This window comes from Triticum dicoccoides, chromosome 7B, assembly GCF_002162155.2.
Source record: "Triticum dicoccoides isolate Atlit2015 ecotype Zavitan chromosome 7B, WEW_v2.0, whole genome shotgun sequence".
Classification (NCBI taxonomy): Eukaryota; Viridiplantae; Streptophyta; class Magnoliopsida; order Poales; family Poaceae; genus Triticum; species Triticum dicoccoides.
In genome coordinates this window covers 184,259,124-184,276,133 of record NC_041393.1, presented here as the reverse complement: position 1 = coordinate 184,276,133, position 17,010 = coordinate 184,259,124, and positions in this window count along the sequence as shown.

Sequence of the window (17,010 nt, the reverse complement as noted above, 5' to 3'; positions counted from 1 at the left end):
CCCCAGTAGGCAACGGCGGAGAGGATGGCAAGGTTGTCACAACCCCTACAGGCGCCACACCACCTGAAGGCGGTGATGGATTTGTAGACAATGACGACTGCGGTGTGGATGGTGAGGCTGTTGCCGGTGTCGTTGATGAAGGGGGCGTGGCAGCTCTGAACTGCTTCCTAGACAATGATTTCCTTGGGATGATGCTCCCGCGTACGGTAAGTCGTTGCTCTTTGTCCGAATTGGGAAATTTTGGCTAGGGTTTTCGATGTCGATAACTAATTTGGGGTAATTTTGGTAGAAATAGTGCTCAATTTTGGTTCAAGCAGTCCTCAAATTTGTAGCTGTCGTTTGAGACATTTGCGGATGAGAGTACATTGTAACATCCCAATTTTCAGTTTGGATGTTATACATAGATCATTCATATGCACTTCATATTTTATTGCATTTTGATTGTGATCCAAGAAATCTTAAGCAACTCAAGGACCCAAGGAGAGAGTTGGAGGTTTCATTTAAATTTTCATTTTTAATTTATTCAAAATTGAAAAGTGGATCAATTTGATTTTCAATAATTTCTTTCCAATTATTTCAAACAATAAAAAAAATGAGAGAAGATAAAATGACTTCTTCAAAACAGAGGTGAAATATTAGAAAAGAAATTGGGGAGTCAAGTTATTTTATTTAAAGTTTTATTTGCAATTTTATTTGAATTAGAGAAAAATATGCATTTTTTTAAAAATTGCATTTAGTCCAGAAAAATGTTTACTTTGTCCCAAATATTTGGTAGGGATGGTGAAAATTGTTTGTGGAATTTTAGTACTTTTATTTTTGTTTATTAGGATTTTTCTTCGCGGCGCCGTTTTAAAAAAAAGTTAACTGGGCCGGCCCAGCTGAAGCCAGGCCAGGCCCAGCGCCGTGCAGTCTCCCGCTCGCGCTCGGGACAGAGTCTCGAGCCGTTGTGCCACCGCCACCGGGGAGTCCGACCCGGACTCCCTAGACCGCCGCCGCCTCGCTTTTCCCTCGCCCAAGCCGGCCTCGCCTCCCCTCCCCTCTTAAATACCCCGCCGCCCCTCTCCTCACCCCGTCCCAAGCCGCCATCGAAGCCGCCGCCGCCGCCGAGTGTTGCCGCCAGCGCTGCTGCCGCTTGCTGTACCGCCGCGCCAAGCCCCGACGCCCTGCCGTCGTCGCTGAGCTGCCGTCGCCCGCAAGCAGCCGCTGCCGTCGTTGACCTCGCCGAGCCGCCGTCACTGAGACCGGTATAAACCGATTCGACCCGACCCGCCGGTTTTCTCGGGTTTTTTTCGTTTTAGATTAGATCGGTTCGTTTTTTTGATCTGTTAAATAGCGAGCGTTTTCTCAATTAGTTCTGTTAACGAACGAGTTCGGTCGTTAGTCTCTGCTAGCGGACGTTCGCCCGATAGATTGTTTTTAGTTTAATTTTCATTCAAGGACTTATCCGCGAATACTTTTATCGCAATTTAGCCCCTGATCTGAAAATTAGCGTAACTTTTAGCTCGTTTATCCAAATTAGATGAAACCAATGCCTAAATCTTCGTAACAAACCCCTCCTTACAGTAATCTCACTTGAACATGATTTTGACAATTTTAAAATTGAGTTTAGTTCAGATTAGTATTCGATCTTGTTTCGTTTGCGTCTTGAGTTTCGTAACTCTATTTGAGTTGTTTCTTTTTGCAAATCGTAGCTAATCACATGTAACTACTATTAAGATCTAATCCACATGATAATAATGTTGTTAGGTTTCATTTTATATTTAGATTAGTTGTTTTTTTAATTTTATTTGGATCTTTTCTCGATTTCTCTTTGTTTCATTTGATTGATTGCTTATGTATGTTATTGTTTGTCTACGCTAGATTACCCGGAGTGCGAAGCTTGTTACTATGAATCTCTAGAGTTTTCCGATCGTCAGCAAGGCAAGTTACACTTTGATCATACTCTTCTATACCCAGTTTTTACTATGCATTAGTTTTGCCCCTCAAATATTTGCATGAGTAGGATTGGGAACATGTGGTTTGGTTGTAGTACTTGAGGTAGGAACCTAATATCTTTGATCACCCCGGGAATATACATTATGCTCAATTATTGCTTAGCCATGCTCGTAGACGGGGATTGGATCATGATACACATGGAAGTTGTGAGAGTTATTAATCTTGGATAACATTAAGGTGGCAACTTTAATACACATCTGGGTGGATTGGTTGGGGCACCTAGAGAATCCAGTGCTAGCCTGTTTGGGAAATCCCGGAGTACCTGTGTGATTTTTCCTTGGTTCGCCACCCAGGTTCAAAGGGATATATGATATTTCATGCCTAGAAACTTTCGTGTGCAGCCACAAGCCATTATGGGCTCTGGTATAGTTTAGTAAGTTGTATGAGCTCTTGAAGAGGTGGACTAGTAGATGTAGGGGAAAGTAGGTGTACCGATCTGCCCGGAGTACAGAGTTAATGCTTCAGAAAGACTATGTCTCGATCTTCCGATCGTGGATGCGGTCGAGTCTTGTGGGGAAAAGTGCGCAACCTCTCTAGAGTGTATAAACTAATCATGGTTAGCCGTGTCCCCGATTATGGATATCTTGAGTATGTGGAGTTGGATATTATTTTTGATCTCATCACTCTTAAATTAATTGAATTGAGTTTAAAGATGATACTTGTTTAATTGGGTTTGAGTTGGAGGAACCTTCTCAAATATTGGTACAACTTGGGAGTAGTAAATAAATTATTCCTTTGTTGTAGAGAAAAACTAGCTTTATGCAAAACCTTAAACATAGAGCCTCCACCAGCCAAATATGCATGTGGACATAGTTTCCTGCGTTCATTGCTTTACAATGTAACTCTACCAACATATTCAATGTGCTGACCTACACGGCTGTAGCGTCTCATGTTGCAGACTTCTCAGATGACGAATAAGGTGCGATAGGTCGTTGTCTTGCACTTAACTATGCTGTTGGAGTTGATGGACTCATTTACCTTCGAAGCTTCCGCAGTTATTTAGTTTAGATGGCCTTCAACCATATTATTTGTGTAATCATACTCATTATGAGGACCTCGATGTAATAAGTGTGTGATTGAACTCTGTTATAATTCCTCGAGTACTATGTGTGTTAGAATTACCGATCCAAGGATGACACTTAATGATGCGGAGCATCCCTCGCTCATCCCCATGGACGTACCTACATCTCCCTCAACACCACTTGGACCAATGACAAGAGCTCGAGCTAAGGCTATTGAGGATAAGGTGAACTCACTCCTCTCCGAACTCCCTCTTCCTACTCACGAGACATGGCTACTACCTCAGACAGAAACTCTGTGTTTGATCAGGTACAACGCTCAAGCCATGGAGCCAGGAGCTGAACAAGAAGCGACATGCGTCAACTCTCGGGACAGCCCGGAACTTCCGGCCCCCGGAACGTCCGGTCCACCTGGAGCTTTCGGCCTCTTTCGACTTCAACCAGCCCGGGCGTGCCAACTCTCTAGTTAGCCCGGAACCTGGCCCGGACCTTCCGGCCCCCAGAACTTCCGGCCTGCCTGGACCCTCCGGCCCCCGGACGCCAGCCCAGCTTCACCCGCACCAACTTTCGTCTTAGGCCGGACCTTGCCCGGAACCTCCAGCGCCCAGAACTTTCGGCCCTGCCTGCGCGCAGCCACTTGGGCCGAGGCCCGTGTACCCTTCCGCCCCGTAAACTATATATACTCCACTCCTACCTACGTTTTAGGGTTAGCGTTGTGATAGCTCATCTTGAGATAGAGCATAGCACATCTGTACCGGATCTACTCCACGTGAGGGACCGTGCCTCCTCGGAGAAGATCCATTCGGATTCAAGGCCTCCATCCGGAGAAGACAATCAAGACCTCATCACGGAGGAGATCAGTTACTCTTGTATCTTCCTTTGTTGACTTTGAATCTTGCGCTACCTTATGTGTTCAACGATCTAGCCCTTGTGTGATCAATTACTTGTCGGTTGAGTGATTCTCTTGTTTCTCCCCGTGTTTTCCCTTGTGTTCTTCCGCGTGTTCTTCGTGTTTACCCGTAGGATCCTCTCCAAACGTGAAAGATCGTCTCCATAGGGTTCCGCCCTACATCATCTTGGTATCATGAGCCACGTTGATCACGTTTTTGGAGCCCCTACCCCGTGTTTTCTAGCCTGGTTTTGTTGTTTTCGTCCTATATCCAAAAATCCCCACCAAAAATAGCCCCAACTTTTTTTGTGATTTGTTGGTGTAATGAAGTTTTGTTGGATTTGATCCATGGATATGCTTTGCTTTGAGTGGATCTAGCTTCCCTACCCTTCCTTCCCCCTAATTTCTTCTTTTCTCCCTCAGATTTGGGTTTTTCCCCAAGTTTTTCCGTCCAAATCCGCGATCCTGAAGTCTCTGTTCTTGGCAGATTCCCAACCACCGGAACTTCCGGCCACCGGAACCTCCGTCCTTGCCCGGAACTTTCGGCCTCCGGACCTTCTGGCCATCCCCGGAACTTCCCTCTTGCCCGGAACTTCTGGCCTAGACAGAAAGGTTGCGCATCTTCGATGACTTTCGCTACTTCGGCAACTCCGACCACGGTGCAGCGGCATCTTCGCCAACGTACTGAAGATCGTGCACTACATCACCATCTACTTTTGCATCCGTTTGGAACCTTCAACCATAAGCAAGTATGGTAATCTCGACGACATCTTTGTCCAAACCTTGCCATTGCATTGATAAACACCATAGCCCATCTTTTGCGTTGCTTACCCATCGAGACTAGCCATTGAGTATTGCAGGCAACGTGACTTGTGCACATTAGTGATCATACTCCATAGCATACATACCATACTAAAGTGGTGCATATCTTGGCATCAACTTGTGTGTCACAAATTTGTTATCGCATACACAATTGCTATCTTGGCTCGTGAAGTTTTGCATAAGAAAAGAGCTCAAAAGTGAAAGAGCCACCCAAGCTTTTAAGCAAAGAGGAAAGATAAGCAAAGAGCTTATGAGTAAGAACCATAGCATCATACTACATTAAGATTGTCATACTCGATCATCTTGGATCATAGCACCGAAATACCATACATATAGCATACTTGGGATAGAGGTCGTTGCATTTTTGCCTAGTAGATTGTGCACAAGTTCCGTATCCGCCTATTGTGCAATCATGCTAGCGTCTCTCTAGTATTGTGCAACAAGAGCATTTTCGTGGATTCCACATTTTGGCTCACTTTTGGTTTGCACAATCCCATTTATCTATTTGCGTGTGTGTTTTCGTGTACCTACTTGCTTGGTCTACTTGTTGCATTTGCAAATTTGTGAATCTTTTCCAACATCATTGAAGCTCACTTACTATTGCATCAAATTTTGTGCCACCATCCTAACCAAGCTCCTCTATAAGCTTTACGTATGTAGGTGTGAGAACCGACAAGGATTGGTACCAATAGTGCTATTTCATTGTCCGCATTTGAGTGAACTTGATTCATCATCAACATTGGTCAAGGTACATTGGTATAAGTTCTTCTCCTTCTACCACTCACATTTTGCTTGGAATGATGGCTAGGCCGAGTACTTCTACCAACCCACTCTTCATCGAGAAAGACGACGACATGTCTTCATACGTCACCAAGAGCCACCTCTTTGGTGCACAACGAGCGTTGCATCAAGAGCAACAAGCTATGAACGAACGCATCGACAACTTCGCCACCGACTTGCGACTCTTCGAGCAACGTACCAAGGACTTCTTCGACAACAAGCTCGACGCGCACAAGCAAGAGAACGACGCAAGGATGGACGAGATCCGCACCTTGTTGGTGAACCGTCCTCCTTCTACTACCTCATCCACAAGACGGAGCCGCTCAAGTCGACACTACGACGACACCTTCTCCGGCTCAAGTACACCGACATCGAACACTCTTCGACGAGACGCGCGTCAAGACCGTCGTGCATCTCGCAATCCGCTACACGACAAGCATTCACAAGAGCAAATCGATGAGCAAGAACTTCGTCCTCCACCACATCAAGTTGCGTTTGCTCAAGCTCAAGAACGACAACGACTACGACGCCAAGAGGAAGAACGAGCGCGTCTACAGCAAGAGGAGCAAGACGCCGAGGCTCAACGTCTTCAACAACAACAACGAGAAGCGCAAGCTCCTGAGGCACAATGTGCCCTTCAAGAATCAAGTCGAGCCATCGCCAACCGCAATCACGAACGGCGCAATCAAGAGGAAGCCCTTCGAGAAGAAATCCAAGAGAGGAACTATCAACCGTGTGTGCAACATCAAGTTCCTCAAGCTCCTTCACAAGCTCATCAAGCTCCACTTCGACCTCAAGTTCAACAAGAGCAAGTTGATCATGAACTTCCTCCACGCCAAGAGCAACATGAGGATGACTACCCTCCATGTCATGGGCGTCATCATCACCATCGCCAACAACACAATGAAGAGCAATGCTATGGCAAGCTCAAATTCACAATGCCCAAGTTCAATGGAAGCAATGATCCTGAAGAATACCTGTCATGGGCATTGAAGGTCGACAAAATCTTTCGTTTGCACAACTATGAGGAAGAGAAGAAGATCGCTATGGCATCACTTGACTTCGAAGACTATGTGCTCATATGGTGGGAACAAGTCCTTGAGCGTCGGGAAGCAAGAGGTGAACCACCTATCACCACTTGGGCTCAAATGAAGGAAGTCATGCGAGCACGTTTTGTGCCAACCTACTACAACCACGATCTCTTCAAGAAGCTACAACTCCTCAAGCAAGGAACAAAGAGTGTTGAAGAATACTACAAGGAAATGGAGATAGCCATGATTCGAGCCAATGTCACAGAAGATGATGAGCAAACAATGGCACGATTCTTGAATGGACTCAATCATCCCATCAAGAATATCGCCGACTTCCAACCCTACTCCAACCTCATTGAGCTCGTGCATCAAGCTACAAAGGCGGAACATCAAGTGCAAGATGACTTCAAGTACGCCAAGTACTCATCCAAGACCTACGGATTCTCCAACAACCATTCTACAATGACTCCTCCAACATCTACATCAACCAAGCCTTCTACAAGCAATGACGACAACTCAAGTTACAAGAAAACTTCGACAAGCTCAAGTCGTCTTCCTCCTACTACAAGAAATTTCAAGCCGCGTGCTTCATCATCTACTCCGACCGATGAGACCATCAAGACAAGCTCCTTCAAGTGTTTCACTTGCGGCGGCTGAGGCCACAAGTCTTACCAATGCACAAACAAGTGCACCATGATCCTCAACGACGATGGCACCTAGGACTCCATGAGTGATGAGGATATGGAAGCTCTTGAGCAAGTGGCCATGCACTGGCGCGTGAACGAGGATGAAGATGATCAAGTCTTTTGCGATGAGGACTCGAGCCCCGCTCTCGTTTTCTCCAAGGTCTTGACTCTTCAACATCAACAAGAAGAAGACCAAAGATGCCACATCTTCCACACAAAGGCCGGCATCAATGGAAGGTCCGTCAAGGTCATCATTGATGGAGGTAGTTGTCACAACTTGGCAAGTGAAGAACTATGCTCCAAGCTTCAATTGGTAAAGAGGAAGCACCCACACCCCTACAAGGTTCAATGGCTAAGTGACTCCGGCACTATACGAGTTGAGCATACGGTCCAAGTCTCCTTCAAAATTGGTGCATATGAGGACACTTTGGAGTGTGATGTGGTCCCAATGACCGTTTGCCACCTCCTTCTTGGTCGACCATGGCAATTTGACCGTGGTGTCATCCATAATGGGCGCACCAATCACTATAGCTTCAAGATGAAAGGGAAGGAATATGTGCTATGACCTATGTCTCCTAGTCAAGTGATAGCCGACAAGCAAGCCACCCATCATGGAGAGAAGAGTGAGAAAGTGGTCCACCCAAAAGTGAGTGAGAGCCACAAGCCAAACTTGAGCGCCTCTTTGCCTAGAGAGAAAAACCTCATACTATTTTCCACAAAAAGTGAGATGAGAGAAGTGTGTGAGAACCCATCGAGTGTGATGCACTTTGTCCTTGTGTGCAAGGATGGAGAGCCAAAAACTAATGCCTCTCACGAGCTACCTTTAGTGTTTCAATCTCTTTTGCAGGAATTCCAAGATGTTTTCCCCGATGAGCTACCTCCGGGTCTACCTCCTCTTCGAGGCATTGAGCATCGAATCGACCTCATTCCCGGAGCGCCTCTCCCAAACAAAGCTACATACCGCGTCAACCCCAAAGAAACTAAGGAGATTCAACGGCAAGTACAACAACTCATCGACAACGGTCATGTACGTGAAAGCCTAAGTCCTTGTGCCGTTCCCATTATACTTGTGCCTAAGCAAGATGGAAGTTTCCACTTGTGTTCCGATTGTAGACCTATAAATGCTATTACCGTTCGCTATAGGCATCCCATTCCTCGCTTAGATGATATGCTTGATGAACTTAGCGGAGCCAACTTTTTCTCAAAAATTGATCTTAAAAGTGGCTATTATCAAATCCGCATACAAGAGGGTGATGAATGGAAAACTGCTTTCAAAACCAAATTTGGCTTATATGAGTGGTTAGTTATGCCTATGGGTTTATCGGAGGCTCCCGGTACTTACGTGCGTCTTATGCATTATGTGCTTCGACCTTACATTGGAGTCTTTGTTGTGGTTTACTCTGATGACATTCTTATTTTTAGCAAATCCATGAAAGAGCATATTAATCATGTTAGGACTGTTTTGCAAACCCTTCGCAAGGAACGTCTTTATGCAAACTTGAAAAAATGCACGTTTGGCATTGACAAAGTGGTTTTCTTGGGTTTTGTTGTCTCTTCCAAGGGTGTCCATGTTGATGAATCCAAGATTGAGGCAATTAAAACTTGGCCCCAACCCACCAATTTGCAACAAGTGCGTAGCTTTCTTGGTCTTGCAGGATTTTATCGTCGCTTTGTGAAAGACTTTAGCACTATTGCCGCTCCTTTGCATGCTTTGAGTAAGAAGAATGCTCCTTTTGTTTGGGGATCTTTGCAATCCACCGCTTTTGATGAGCTCAAATCTTTGCTTACTCATGCTCCGATTCTTGCTTTGCCCAACTTTGAGAAAACTTTTGAGGTTCATTGCGATGGTAGTGGTACCGGAATTGGCGGAGTTTTGATGCAAGAAAAACGAGCAATTGCTTATTTTAGTGAAAAACTCTCCGGTGCTCAACTTAACAATCCCATCTATGACAAAGAATTGTATGCTTTAGTGCATGTGCTACATGTTTGGGAACATTACCTTAGACCTCATGAGTTTGTCATCCATACCCATCATGAAACGCTTAAGTACTTAAAAGGCCAAACTAAGTTAAACAAGCGTCATGCCAAATGGAGTGAATTTATTGAATCTTTTCCCTATGTGATCAAGTACATTAAGGGTAAGGAAAAGGTAGTTGCGGATGCACTTTCACGCATATGCACGCTTGTCACCAAACTTGAGTTGAATGTTATTGGCTTTGAGCACATAAAAGACTTGTACGCTAATGATCCATCTTTTGCTACTCCTTATGCTAAATGTTTGACGCATACTTCTTGGGAACAATATTACATCAAGGATGGTTATCTTATGAGATCTAACAAACTATGCATTCCCGAGTCTTCTCTTCGTTTGCTCCTTTTGCAAGAGGCTCATGGAGGCGGACTCATGGGTCATTTTGGACACGACAAGACATTCGCCATGCTCTCCAAGAACTACTTTTGGCCCAAGATGTTCCGCGACGTATCACGGTTCACCAACCGATGCTCTACATGTCGCAAAGCTAAGTCTAAAGCTCAGTCCCATGGTCTTTACATGCCCCTTCCTATTCCTTATCAACCTTGGGAAGACATTAGCATGGATTTTGTACTTGGTTTGCCTAGAACTCAAAACGGAAAGGATTCCGTGTTTGTTGTTGTGGACCGATTTTCTAAGATGGCACATTTCATTCCTTGCAACAAGATAGACGATACTTCACACATTGCAAATATCTTTTGTATGGAAATCTTGCGACTCCATGGAGTACCAAAGACAATCGTCTCTGATCGTGACGTCAAGTTCTTGAGTTACTTTTGGAAGACGCTATGCACCAAGCTCAGAATCATGCTCTTGTTCTCATCCGCATACCATCCTCAAACTGACGGCCAAACAGAGGTGACGAACCGAACTCTCTCCTCTCTACTTCGCGTGTTGATCAAGAAGAACATCAAGGAGTGGGAAGCATGTCTACCCATCGCCGAGTACGCCTACAACTGTGCAAGACATTCGACTACCGGCAAGTCCCCTTTCGAGGTCATCCACGGCTTCAACCCGTTGTCACCATTGGACATTCTACCTCTTCCTCTACAAGAGCGCACCAACATGGATGCAAGTGCATGGGCAAGCTACATCAAGAAGATGCATGAGGATACAAGGCACACCATCGAGCGCCAAGTACAATGCCTCGCATCCAAGCTCAACGTAAACAAGCAACCCATGATCTTCAACATTGGTGATCTCGTGTGGCTACACCTTCGCAAGGACCGCTTCCCCAACGAACGAAAGTCCAAGCTTCTCCCTTGATCCGATGGACCCTTCAAGGTGCTAGCACGGTACAACGACAACGCCTACAAAAACGACCTACCATGAGGCAAGTATAACGTGAGCGACATCTTTAGCGTCAAGGACCTCGCCCCATACCATGGAGATGAAGCTTTTGATCCGAGGTCGGATCTTTCCCAAGGGGGGGGAGATGATGTGGAGCATCCCTCGCTCATCCCCATGGACGTACCTACATCTCCCTCAACACCACTTGGACCAATGACAAGAGCTCGAGCTAAGTTTATTGAGGATAAGGTAAACTCGCTCCTCTCCGAACTCCCTCTTCCTACTCACGAGACATGGCTACTACCTCAGATGGAAACTCTGTGTGTGATCAAGTACAATGCTCAAGCCACGGAGCCAGGAGCTGAAGAAGAAGCGACATGCGTCAACTCTCTAGACAGCCCGGAACTTCCGGTCAGAGCACGGAACTTCCGGCCCCGGAACGTCCGGTCCACCCGGAGCTTCCGGCCTCCTTCGACTTCAACCACCCCGGGCGTGCCAACTCTTTGGTTAGCCCAGAACCTGGCCCGGACCTTCCGGCCCCCGGAACTTCCGGCCTGCCCGGACCCTCCGGCCCCCGGACGCCAGCCCAGCTTCACCCGCGCCAACTTTCGGCTTAGGTCGGACCTTGCCCAGAACCTCCGGCGCCCGGAACTTCCGGCCTAGCCCGGAACTTCCGGCCCTGCCTGCACGCAGCCACTTGGGCCGAGGCCCGTGTACTCTTCCACCCCATAAACTATATATACTCCACTCCCACCTACGTTTTAGGGTTAGCATTGTGATAGCTCATCTTGAGATAGAGCATAGCTCATCCGTACCGGATCTACTCCACGTGAGGGACCGTGCCTCCTTGGAGAAGATCCATTCGGATTCAAGGCCTCCATCCGGAGAAGACAATGAAGACCTCCTCATGGAGAAGAATGGTTACTCTTCTATCTTCCTTTGTTGATTTTGAATCTTGCGCTACCTTATGTGTTCGGCGATCTAGCCCTTGTGTGATCAATTACTTGTCGGTTGAGTGATTCTCTCGTTTCTCCTCGTGTTTTCCCTTGTGTTATTCTGTGTGTTCTTCGTGTTTACCCGTAGGATCCTCTCCAAATGTGAAAGATCGTCTCCATAGGGTTCCACCCTACATCACTTAAGCATAGAGGCTTTGGTCCATTGGGATTGTGGTTGCTACAAGATGGTATCAGAGCACACACTGACTGTAGGACACGACGACTAGGATAAGCCACATGATTAATCTTCTTTGCTCATTTCTAATTCTCCTCTATTTCTACTCTATAGATGGAGGACCCCAGGAACAAGTTCACTCAGCCAGATGATGACACCCCTTTCGGACGACACTTGAAGGAAGTCACTAAGTACCTGAACATCAGACTACCAAGCTTCACTGGGACTTTATCTGCAACCTTACCGGAAGAGGAGCGCTGGAGGATCAAAGTTCGTGTACCTGGGAGGACGTTTACACCAACAACGGAGCCCATTGATTTTACCTTGGATGCACCAAGTTGGAACTTGGGAAAAAGCATGGCAGCCCACATCACCTTCGGACGCATATGTGAGGTGTACCACAAGGAGCTTGAAAACACCGTCTATCCGGTATGTGGACGCCGAGACGAGGAATGGGAGATGATTGGTACCAGGAAGGATGGATCAATTACAACCTACATTTAGGAGATGGATCAGCACATTCGTTGATACGAGAACCAGATGTGCGCTGTCATGAAGAAGACTAAGAAGCTGATGAAGGGGAATATCGAGCTAGAAGAGGAACTCAAGTCAACATGCGATGGATATGAAGAAGAAATTGCTGTACTACTGGAGAAACATGAAGATCTGAAGAAGAAGCTAGGAATACCCGTGGAGAACCAGAAGCGAGAACCAGAAGTGGAGATCCGTTCGGAGGACTACATCATATTGGACGACACCGACATGGACATTGATGCAAATGATGATAGTGATGATGACTATGAAGATGAAGCTGGAGCAGATATTATGGAGTCATCCACCGATCAAAATTTTTAGACGACCACCATGTTACTAGTAGTATTCTTCCAAGTAGTCAGTGTTGATCGATTTGTAATCATAGTTAGATTGTTTGTGTGAACCTTGTTTGATATTGAATGAAGTGAATTGATTGTTTTTGCCTCATGTGCATATGGGTAGTGAAGTCTCTCTTAGACCTTATTCTATTCTGTTTTCTCACCCCTTCTACCCATCAGATGCCTCCGAGACGTGACACCGGATTTGTGTTCCCACCGGAGCTCACCTAGTTGATCCAACAACAGAATGCCTTGATGCAGATGTTAGTCCAGAACCAGAATCAGAACCAAGGCAACAACAACAACAACAACAACAACAATCCACCACCACCCCCTGTTGACAATCTAGCCCGTTTTCTGAGGTTGAATCCGTCGGTGTTCTCTAGTAGCACCGAGACGATTGTTGCAGATGATTGGCTCTGCAAGATTGGAAGATAACTAACTATTGCAGGATGCACAAATGCGGAGAGAGTGCGCTTTGTCGCGCATCAGCTAGATGGACCCCAGCCTCTTGGTGGGAGAACTTCACCACCACTTACCCCATAGCTACAGTTACTTAGGATCAGTTTCAGCAGGCCTTCCGCACCACACATGTTTTAGCTGGAGCCATGAGTTTGAAGAAGCGCGAGTTCCGCAACTTACGCCAAGGGAGTCATACAGTGGGACAGTATGTGGACGAGTTTAGCAAGTTAGCACGCTATGCCCCAGATGATGTGGCCACAGATGCCGTGAAGCAGGAGAAGTTTCTTGAGGGACTCAATGATGAGCTAAGCATGCAGTTGGTGGTGGAAACTTTCAATAACTACCAGGAGTTGGTAGACAGGTCCCTCATGATAGAAGGCAAGCAACAACAAATTGACAATTGCAAACGGAAGTATGGGCAAGGGAGGTACTCTTGGAGCTCAGCAGAAGCCCCGCTATTCCCCCTACTCGGGAGGACATACTCATAACCATGGAGGACATACGCACAATGGAGGAAGTTCACACAACCACAGTGGCCCTAAGAATGGCAATGGGAATGGAGGAAGCCACAGTCAGAACCGTTCCAACCCCGCGACACCAGCCAAGAGGGATCTGAGTCACATTACTTGTTTCAAGTGCGGGAAGACTAGACATTACGCCACTGAATGTCCTGAAGCAAAGAATGAAAATGGCAATGGAAGTTCTGCAAAGAAGCCCAACCCTTCCCCAAAGGTCAGGTTAACCACGTCAGTGTGGAGGAGATTGAGGATCAGCCCGATGCAGTTGTCGATAAGTTTTTGATTAATGCATTTATAGCACTTGTTCTTTTCGATACTGGTGTATCTCATTCATTCATATCAAGGGGATTTGTGGATAAGTATAAGTTGCCAACAGTAGCCCTTAAGTCATCTATGTTAGTGAGTTCCCCAGGAGCGGAGTATATGGCTAGTTGGGGATGCTATCAGTTGCTAGTAACCATAAATAGACATGTTTTCCCCACCGACCTTATTGTCCTGGAGTCACAAGGATTGGATGTGATACTAGGCATGGATTGGCTATCCAAGTATGGGGGAAACATCGATTGCGCCAGTAAATCAATTCTTCTAACCACCTCGGAAGGAAAGAGGATCAAGTATGTGTCTAGGCATGCGCCGAGGAGGAATCAGGAGTTGTTCAGGAGGAAGTACCAGTGGTGAAGGATTATCCCAATGTATTTCCGGAAGAGTTACCAGGCATGCCACCAGATCGAGACATTGAGTTTTTGATTGAGTTATTGCCAGGCACCGGACCAATATAAAGGAGACCGTATCGGATGCCTGCAAATGATTTGGAGGTTAAGAAGCAGATTAAGGAGTTACTGGAGAAAGGTTATATTCGACTAAGTTCATCACCTTGGGGAGACCCAGTGCTTCTAGTGGAGAAGAAGGATGGATCTTTGAGGATGGTTGTTGATTAGCGCGCGCTGAATGAGGTGACGATCAAGAACAAATACCCACTGCCGATGATCATTGATTTGTTTGACCAGTTGCAAGGAGCTAAGATTTTCTTCAAGATCGATCTTCGATCAGATTATCACCAGTTGAAGATCCGAGAGCAGGATATACCTAAGACCGCATTTACTACGAGGTATGGGCTATATGAGTATACAGTTATGTCATTTGGTTTGACTAACGCCCCTGCCTATTTCATGACTATGATGAACAAGATGTTCATGGAGTTTTTGGATAAGTTTGTCGTGGTGTTCATTGATGATATATAGGTCTACTCGAAGAATGAAGAAGAGCATAAGGAACATTTGCGTTTGGTTCTCGAAAAGCTCAGGGAACATCAGTTGTATGCCAAGTTCAGCAAATGTGAGTTTTGGTTGAAGGAAGTTGGATTTCTTGGACATGTTATATCCAGAGAAGGAATAGCAGTAGACCCTACCAAGGTTGCTTCTATCACTAAATGGTTGGCACCCACCTCTGTTGGAGAAATCAGAAGTTTTCTTGGACTTACAGGTTATTATCGGAGATTTATTGAGAATTTTTCCAAGATTGCGAAGCCCATTACGTAGTTATTGAAGAAGGACACCAAGTTTCAATGGACTGAGGATTGTGAGGCCAGTTTCCAGGAGTTGAAGAAACGTTTGGTTACAGCCCTAGTGCTGATTCTTCCAGACATACGCAAGGATTTCCAAGTGTATTGCGACGCTTCATGTCGAGGAGTTGGAGGTGTGCTTATGCAGGATGGAAGAGTTGTTTCATATGCCTCACGACAGCTTCGACCTCATGAGTTGAATTATGCTACACATGATTTGGAGTTAGCAGCCGTAGTGCATGCGCTCAAGACATGGAGACATTTTCTCATCGGTAACCGTTGTGATGTATATACGGATCATAAGAGTTTGAAGTACATCTTCATGCAGAAGGAGTTGAACCTCAGGCAAATGAGATGGTTGGAGCTCATAAAGGATTATGACATGAGATTGCATTATCATCCAGGAAAGGCCAACATCGTAGCAGATGCGTTGAGCCGCAAGAGTTATGTTAACTTGCTCATAACCGGAGGATTATCTAAGGAGTTAGCCAATGACCTTCGAGAGCTATGCTTGGAGATAGTTCCGAGAGGTTATGTTGCAGCATTGGAAATTCAGTCCACTTTGTTGGGTAAGATCAGAGAAGCCCAGAAGACAGATAAGGAGATTGCTGAGATAAAGGAAAGGATGAGTAAAGGAAAGGCTAAGGGATTTCGTGAGGATGAGCACGACAATTTATGGTTTGAGGATCGTATTTATGTGCCTAATGACCCTGAGATCAGGAAGTTGATTCTTCAGGAGGCTCATGATTCGCCTTACTCGATTCACCCAAGCAACATCAAGATGTATCTGGATTTGAAGGAAAGTTTCAGGTGGACAGGAATGAAGAAGGATATTGCCGAGTATGTAGTAGTATGCGATGTATGTCAGAGAGTAAAGGCAGAGCATCAGAAACTAGCAGGGTTACTTCAGCCATTGCCGATACCCGAATGAAAGTGGGATAAACTTGGCATGGATTTTATCACTGGATTACCCAGGACCCATTCAGGCTATGACTCTATCTGGGTTGTAGTTGATCGCTTGACGAAAGTAGCCCATTTCATCCCTGTGAAGACAACTTATACGAGTGCTAAGTTGGCGAAGATATACATGACCAGGATCGTATGTCTGCATGGAGTTTCAAGGACCATCGTATCAGATAGAGGAACACAGTTTACTTCAAATTTTTGGAATCAGTTGCATGAAACTTTGGGTACCAGGCTAGAATTTAGTACAACCTTTCATCCATAGACAGATGGACAGACCGAGAGAGTCAATCAGATTTTGGAGGACATGTGGAGAGCTTGTGCACTAGATTATAGATCTAGTTGGGATGACAATTTACCCTATGCAGAGTTCTCCTATAACAACAGTTATCAAGCCAGTTTGAAGATGGCCCCTTTTGAAGCTTTGTACGGAAGAAGGTGCAGAACACCATTATCATGGGATGAAGTTGGAGATCGACAGTTGTTCGGACCAGACTTAATCAGAGATTCTGAGAAGGTTAAGTTGATTCGGGATAGACTCAAGGTAGCCCAGTCCAGGCAGAAGAGTTATGCAGATACTAAACGCAAGGAGGTAGCCCATGAAGTCGGAGACAGAGCATATCTTCATGTGTCCCCACTTCAAGGAGTTAAGCGTTTTGGAGTCAAGGGAAAACTAGCACCACATTTTTCTAGGACCCTACAGAGTTTTGGAACGTATGGGAGAAGTTGCCTACAAGTTAGAATTGCCCGAAGGATTGTCAGGAGTTCATGATGTGTTTCACATTTTCCAGTTGAAGAAGTGCCACGCAGAGATGGCTGATATTCCTCTGAGAGATACAGTGCCCCTGGATGCAATTCAGTTGGATAGTGATCTGACCTATGAGGAGAAGCCAGTAAAGATACTTGAGTTTTCTAGCCGA